This window comes from Oncorhynchus tshawytscha, linkage group LG33 (assembly GCF_018296145.1).
Source record: "Oncorhynchus tshawytscha isolate Ot180627B linkage group LG33, Otsh_v2.0, whole genome shotgun sequence".
Classification (NCBI taxonomy): Eukaryota; Metazoa; Chordata; class Actinopteri; order Salmoniformes; family Salmonidae; genus Oncorhynchus; species Oncorhynchus tshawytscha.
Genome location: NC_056461.1, coordinates 41604715 through 41612214, shown reverse-complemented (window position 1 = coordinate 41612214; position 7500 = coordinate 41604715). Strand labels below are relative to the sequence as shown.

At 46.9% G+C, this 7500-nt stretch overlaps 1 protein-coding gene across 1 annotated transcript in view; it reads right to left on the bottom strand.

The window, feature by feature from the left end:
• Nucleotides 1-7500, bottom strand: part of nbeaa (neurobeachin a) — a 270112-nt gene that overhangs the window by 178555 nt on the left and 84057 nt on the right.

Genomic DNA, 7500 nt, shown 5'->3' with positions numbered 1-7500 from the left:
GCTCTCTCTCTCTCTCTTTCTCTCTCTCTCTCTCTTGTTGGAAAGGTGGCTCCATCCTTGACTCTCTCTCTCATCTTGAACCCAATAATTTGAAGGGGTGTCTCTCTCTATCCTCCTCCTCTCTCTAGAAATCTCTCTCCAAAACTTTTCTCTCTCTCTCTCAATCTCTGTCTGTCTCCACCTTTCTCTCTTTCTCCCCCTCTCTCTCTCTCTCTCTCTCACTCTCTCTCTCTGTCGCTAGACTTCTGACACACACACACACACACGGTCTCAAACACACACACACACATGCGCTGTCTCTCACACACACACACACACACCGTCTCACACACACGGTCCCACACACACACACGCGGTCTCTCACACACACACACACACACACACACACACACACACACACACAAACACACACACATGTACACACACGTACACGGTCTCACACACACACACCCACACACACACACACAAAGAGAGATGAAAAAACAAAGCTTGACAAACTAAAATTGCATTCCAGTTCTGCCACCCAGGAAACACAGAAGAAACACAGAAGAAACAATTACGACGTGATTATTGGAATCTCTCTCTAATTACATTTCTTACAGCCCCCTAAATCAGTGGTTCAGGGCTACAACAAAATTGTGAAAACATCTGAGGAGAGGTTTGAGAACCCTAGAAGGCAGCCTACTGGAGTAGACAACGTGCTTTAACACGGTGAAATACACACACCGGCACTGAACACACACACACACACACACACACACACACACACACACACACACACACACACACACACACACACACACACACACACACACACACACACACATTGCTGTGGGGACTTGCTTCCATTCAGCAACAAGAGCATTAGTGAGGTTGGGCGATTAGGTCTGGCTCGCAGATTAGGCCTGGCTTCCAATTCATCCCAAAGGTGTTCATTGAGGTTGAGGTCAGGGCTCTGTGCAGGTCAGTCAAGTTCTTCCAAACCGATCTCAACAAACCATTTCTGTATTGACCTCGCTTTGTGCACGCGGGCATGGTCATACTGAAACAGGAAAGGGCTTTCCCCAAACTGTTGCCACAAAGTTGGAAGCACAGAATCATCTAGAATGTAATTTGATGTTGTATGGTTAACATTTCCCTTCTCTGGAACTAAGGGGCCTGAACCATGAAAAACAGCCCCAGACCATTATTCCTCATCCACCAAACTTTACAGTTAGCACTATGCATTGGCGCAGGTAGCGTTCTCTTGGCATCTGCCAAACCCAGATTTGTCCGTGGGACTGCCAGATGGGGAAGCGTTATTCATAACTCCAGAGAACGCATTTCCACTGCTCCAGAGTCCACTGGCAGTGAGCTTTACACCACTCCAGTCAACGCTTGACATTGTGCGTGGTGATCTTAGGCTTGTGTGCGGCTACTCTGCCATGGAAACCCATTTCATGAAGCTTTTTATGCGCTAAGCAATTCAGCCCCGTTCTGTTCTGGCCTACACAGAAATTTGACAAACTGACTTGTTGGAAAGGTGGCATCCATCCTATGACAGTGCCACTTTTAAAGTCACTGAGATCTTTGGTACGGGCCATTTTACTGCCAGTGTTTGTCTATGGAGATTGCATGGCAGTGTGCTCAATTTTATACACCTTATCAGCAAATTGAACCCAATAATTTGAAGGGGTGTCCACATACTTTTGTATATATCCTTCCTCCTCTAAGGTCTCTAGAAATACTCACCAAATGAGACCAAAACCTTTTCTAACATAACTAGAGATCGACCAATAATCGGCTGATAGCCTTTTCTCTATCGGCTTTCCTGATAGTCCTGCTACATAGAACATCTGCTGCTGTCAGCCACCACTCACCGCCTGAGCCACGAGCATCAGCCTGAGCCACGAGCATCAGCCTGAGCCACGAGCACCGCCTGAGCCACGAGCACCGCCTGAGCCACGAGCACCGCCTGAGCCACGAGCACCGCATGAGCCACGAGCACCACCTGAGCCACGAGCACCGCACAAAGCCAAGGAATGTCTAGCTGAGCGCCAAGCTAGCTTATTCTCCAACAGAAAGGTGCAGTATTGAGAAAAATGGCTGAATTGACACAGTGACCAAAATCAAAGTCCTGTTGCAAATATGAGTTTACTTAATTCACTAATAAATAGGCTTGTGTCGACATGCCTGGACATGCATGAAATAAGCACGCTAGCTAAGCAGATATGTGACCTGTTGGTAAAGATTAAGAGAACTAATCCTTTCATCTGTAGCTTGATAGCTACACTACCAGTCAACAGTTTGTACTCATTCAAGGGTTTATTCTGTATTTTGACTATTTTCTGCATTGTAGAATAATAGTGAAGACATTAAAACTATAAAATAACACATATGGAATCATGTAGTAACCAAAAAAGTGTTAAACAAATCAAACTGTATTTTATATTTGAGATTCTTCATAGTAGCCACCCTTTGCCTTGATGACAGCTTTGCACATTCTTGGCTTTCTCTCAACCAGCTTCATGAGGTAGTGACCTGGAATGAATGTCAATTAACAGGTGTGCCCTTGTTAAAAGTTAATTTGTGGAATTTCTGTCCTTCTTAATGTGTTTGAGCCAATCAGTTGTGTTGTGACAAGGTAGGGGTGGTATACAGAAGATAGCCCTATTTGGTAAAAGATCAAGTCCATATTATAGTAAGAACAGCTCAAATAAGCAGAGAGAAACGACAGTCTATCATTACTTTAAGACATGAATGTCAGACAATCCTTCATGTCTATCAGTCGCAAAAACCATCAAATGCTATGATGAAACTGACTCTCATGAGGACCAACACAGGAAAGGAAGACCCAGAGTTCCCTCTGCTGCAGAGGATAAGTTCATTAGAGTTACCAGCCTCAGATTGCAGCCCAAATAAATGCTCCACGGAGTTGAAGTAACAGACACATCTCAACATCAACTGTTCAGAGGAGACTGCGTGAATCAGGCCTTCATGGACACCAGATGAGACCACACACTCACAATAACAGTCTCTCTTCTTCACCTCCATCCCTCTCCCCCTTCTCCCTAAATCCTCTAGGTTTTATCAGCTGTTTTGGTGAACCCCTCCTACATCTGAACTGGCTGACACAGAGGGCACAGCATGATCAGAGGTGAGAGGTCACTTGGTCGGGTCAACAGGAAGTATTATTAAAGAGTTGCTTTACATTGAAATAAGAATCAATTAGAATTTTTAAAAACAAAGCTTAATCATGCTCTCTCTCTCTCTCTCTATTCGTCTGTCACTCGTCTGCAGGTGTGTTTTGATGTGAGAGAGGAAGCCAGTCCCGTCAAAACCATCTCACTTGCTCTTAAGGTAACCTTCGGGCCGACTGGGGGCCCAAGGCTGGTTAGGAGACACCGCAATTGTGATGAACTGAGAGAATGTTAGGGTAGCACTGTAATTCATGAATCACATGCTGTCTGCCTCTGTTCTTACCTCTTTCCCTTTCTGTCTTCTACACCTCTCTCCCCACCTCGTCTTTCTGTCTTCTACACCTCTCTCCCCACCTCGTCTTTCTGTCTTCTACACCTCTCTCCCCACCTCGTCTTTCTGTCTTCTACACCTCTCTCCCCACCTCGTCTTTCTGTCTTCTACACCTCTCTCCCCACCTCGTCTTTCTGTCTTCTACACCTCTCCCCCACCTCGTCTTTCTGTCTTCTACACCTCTCTCCCCTCCTCGTCTTTCTGTCTTCTACACCTCTCTCCCCACCTCCTTTTCTGTCTTCTACACCTCTCTCCCCACCTCGTCTTTCTGTCTTCTACACCTCTCTCCCCACCTCGTCTTTCTGTCTTCTCCACCTCTCTCCCCACCTTGTCTTTCTGTCTTCTACACCTCTCTCCCCACCTCGTCTTTCTGTCTTCTACACCTCTCTCCCCACCTCGTCTTTCTGTCTTCTACACCTCTCTCCCCACCTCGTCTTTCTGTCTTCTACACCTCTCTCCCCACCTCGTCTTTCTGTCTTCTCCACCTCTCTCCCCTCCTCGTCTTTCTGTCTTCTACACCTCTCTTCCCACCTCGTCTTTCCCTTCTACACCTCTCTCCCCACCTCGTCTTTCTGTCTTCTACACCTCTCTCCCCTCCTCGTCTTTCTGTCTTCTACACCTCTCTCCCCACCTCGTCTTTCTGTCTTCTACACCTCTCTCCCCTCCTCGTCTCTCTGTCTTCTACACCTCTCTCCCCACCTAGTCTTTCTGTCTTCTACACCTCTCCCCACCTCGTCTTTCTGTCTTCTACACCTCTCTCCCCTCCTCGTCTTCCTGTCTTCTACACCTCTCTCCCCACCTCGTCTTTCTGTCTTCTACACCTCTCTCCCCACCTCGTCTTTCTGTCTTCTACACCTCTCCCCACCTCGTCTTTCTGTCTTCTACACCTCTCTCCCCACCTCGTCTTTCTGTCTTCTACACCTCTCTCCCCACCTCGTCTTTCTGTCTTCTACACCTCTCTCCCCACCTCGTCTTTCTGTCTTCTACACCTCTCTCCCCACCTCGTCTTTCTGTCTTATACACCTCTCTCCCCACCTCGTCTTTCTGTCTTCTACACCTCTCTCCCCACCTTGTCTTTCTGTCTTCTACACCTCTCTCCCCACCTCGTCTTTCTGTCTTCTACACCTCTCTCCCCACCTCGTCTTTCTGTCTTCTACACCTCTCACCTCTCTCCCCACCTCGTCTTTCTGTCTTCTACACCTCTCTCCCCACCTCTCTCCCCACCTCGTCTTTCTGTCTTCTACACCTCTCTCCCCACCTCGTCTTTCTGTCTTCTACACCTCTCTCCCCACCTCGTCTTTCTGTCTTCTACACCTCTCTCCCCACCTCGTCTTTCTGTCTTCTACACCTCTCTCCCCACCTCTCTTTCTGTCTTTCTGTCTTTCTGTCTTCTACACCTCTCTCCCCACCTCGTCTTTCTGTCTTCTCCACCTCTCTCCCCTCCTCGTCTTTCTGTCTTCTTCTACACACCTCTCTCCCCATCTCGTCTTTCTGTCTTCTACACCTCTCTCCCCACCTCGTCTTTCTGTCTTCTACACCTCTCTCCCCACCTCGTCTTTCTGTCTTCTACACCTTTCTCCCCACCTCGTCGTCTTTCTGTCTTCTACACCTCTCTCCCCACCTCGTCTTTCTGTCTTCTCCACCTCTCTCCCCTCTCCTCGTCTTTCTGTCTTCTACACCTCTCTTCCCACCTCGTCTTTCCCTTCTACACCTCTCTCCCCACCTCGTCTTTCTGTCTTCTACACCTCTCTCCCCTCCTCGTCTTTCTGTCTTCTACACCTCTCTCCCCACCTCGTCTTTCTGTCTTCTACACCTCTCTCCCCTCCTCGTCTCTCTGTCTTCTACACCTCTCTCCCCACCTAGTCTTTCTGTCTTCTACACCTCTCCCCACCTCGTCTTTCTGTCTTCTACACCTCTCTCCCCACCTCGTCTTTCTGTCTTCCTGTCTTTCTACTTCTACCTCTCTCCCCACCTCGTCTTTCTGTCTTCTACACCTCTCTCCCCACCTCGTCTTTCTGTCTTCTACACCTCTCCCCACCTCGTCTTTCTGTCTTCTACACCTCTCTCCCCACCTCGTCTTTCTGTCTTCTACACCTCTCTCCCCACCTCGTCTTTCTGTCTTCTACACCTCTCTCCCCACCTCCTTTCTGTCTTTCTGTCTTCTCCACCTCTCTCCCCTCCTCGTCTTTCTGTCTTCTACACCTCTCTCCCCACCTCGTCTTTCTGTCTTCTACACCTCTCTCCCCACCTCGTCTTTCTGTCTTCTACACCTCTCTCCCCACCTCGTCTTTCTGTCTTCTACACCTTCTCCCCCCCTTTCTGTCTTCTACCTCGTCTTTCTGTCTTCTCCACCTCTCTCCCCACCTCGTCTTTCTGTCTTCTACACCTCTCTCCCCACCTCGTCTTTCTGTCCTCTACACCTCTCTCCCCACCTCGTCTTTCTGTCTTCTACACCTCTCTCCCCACCTCATCTTTCTGTCTTCTACACCTCTCTCCCCACCTCGTCTTTCTGTCTTTCTGTCTTCTACACCTCTCCCCACCTCGTCTTTCTGTCTTCTACACCTCTCCCCACCTCGTCTTTCTGTCTTCTACACCTCTCCCCACCTCTCTTTCCTTCCACCTCTCCTCGTCTTTCTGTCTTCACCTACCTCGTCTTTCTGTCTTCTCCACCTTCTACACCTCTCCCCACCTCGTCTCTCCCCACCTCGTCTTTCTGTCTTCTACACCTCTCTCCCCACCTCGTCTTTCTGTCTTCTACACCTCTCTCCCCCCTCGTCTTTCTGTCTTCTACACCTCTCTCCCCACCTCGTCTTTCTGTCTTCTACACCTCTCTCCCCACCTCGTCTTTCTGTCTTCTACACCTCTCTCCCCACCTCGTCTTTCTGTCTTCTACACCTCTCTCCCCACCTCGTCTTTCTGTCTTCTTCACCTCTTGAATGAAAAAAAATGAGCCAATCCAATTGTAGGATCAAGTTTCAACCCGCCCATTTCTTGACAGATAGCTGAACTAGCCAATTGAGTTGTTTAGAGATTTATCCTGACATCTGAAAGAAAATAAAAAACATTCTGATCATGGAAATTGACAAAAGAAAAACTAGTTTCATAAGCATCTGTGATCACAAGTCATGACGTTACGTTGGACCCATTTTGCATTGAATAGATGTTCTTTTATATTGTCAAACTAACAGCAGTGCCTATATGATGTCCTTCCATACAGGCGTGTCCTGCTGGACTGGTGCTTCTTTGTAATTGTTGTTGATCAGTAGGCTAATGGAAGTCCCAAATGAAAGACAGATGTTTGTAATCTGTAGCATCATAGACTCCACTGATCAGCTATAACAAGATCATCAAGTCAATGCACACACCCCTATTGAATATGCCTTCACCTGTATTGTGTGTAGGCCTATGTCATCTTGATTTACCCAGGTTATCAAGAGATTTACCATTCAAATACATGTATTACCGCTATGTAGTTAGAATGGTAAAAACGAAGTGAAATCTATTGTTTGATTTGAATAATGGATGCATTAATGCACACACCCATGGCTGTCTCTGGGAAAGTGTGTCATCAACATTTTGTAATTGAATATCGGCTTAAAATAACGGCCATCGACCTCCTTGACCCCCCCAATAAATCGGCATCGGCCTCTAGAAAAAAATCCATATCGGTCTTTCTCTAAAAGTAACAGCATTAAATGTTGTTTAAATGTTACAGGACGTTTGGAGTTAAACCAATGACATGTAATGTGTTTTTTTCAACCTTACTCAAAAGATAACGTTAACTATACGCAGTTAGGCTTAAACAGTACAATGTAAATGTTTAAGGAGTGTTGAAAAATTACCCAAAACAACAGATGCTTTTTCTTAAACTAACAGGAAAGCTAAAGTTATGCCTTATGCTAAATATAATTGAAATGATGCCTTATTGATATTGAAATTTTGTACAAATGTCTGTGGAATGTTGAGGAAAAGATTAGCCCCTTGTGTGTC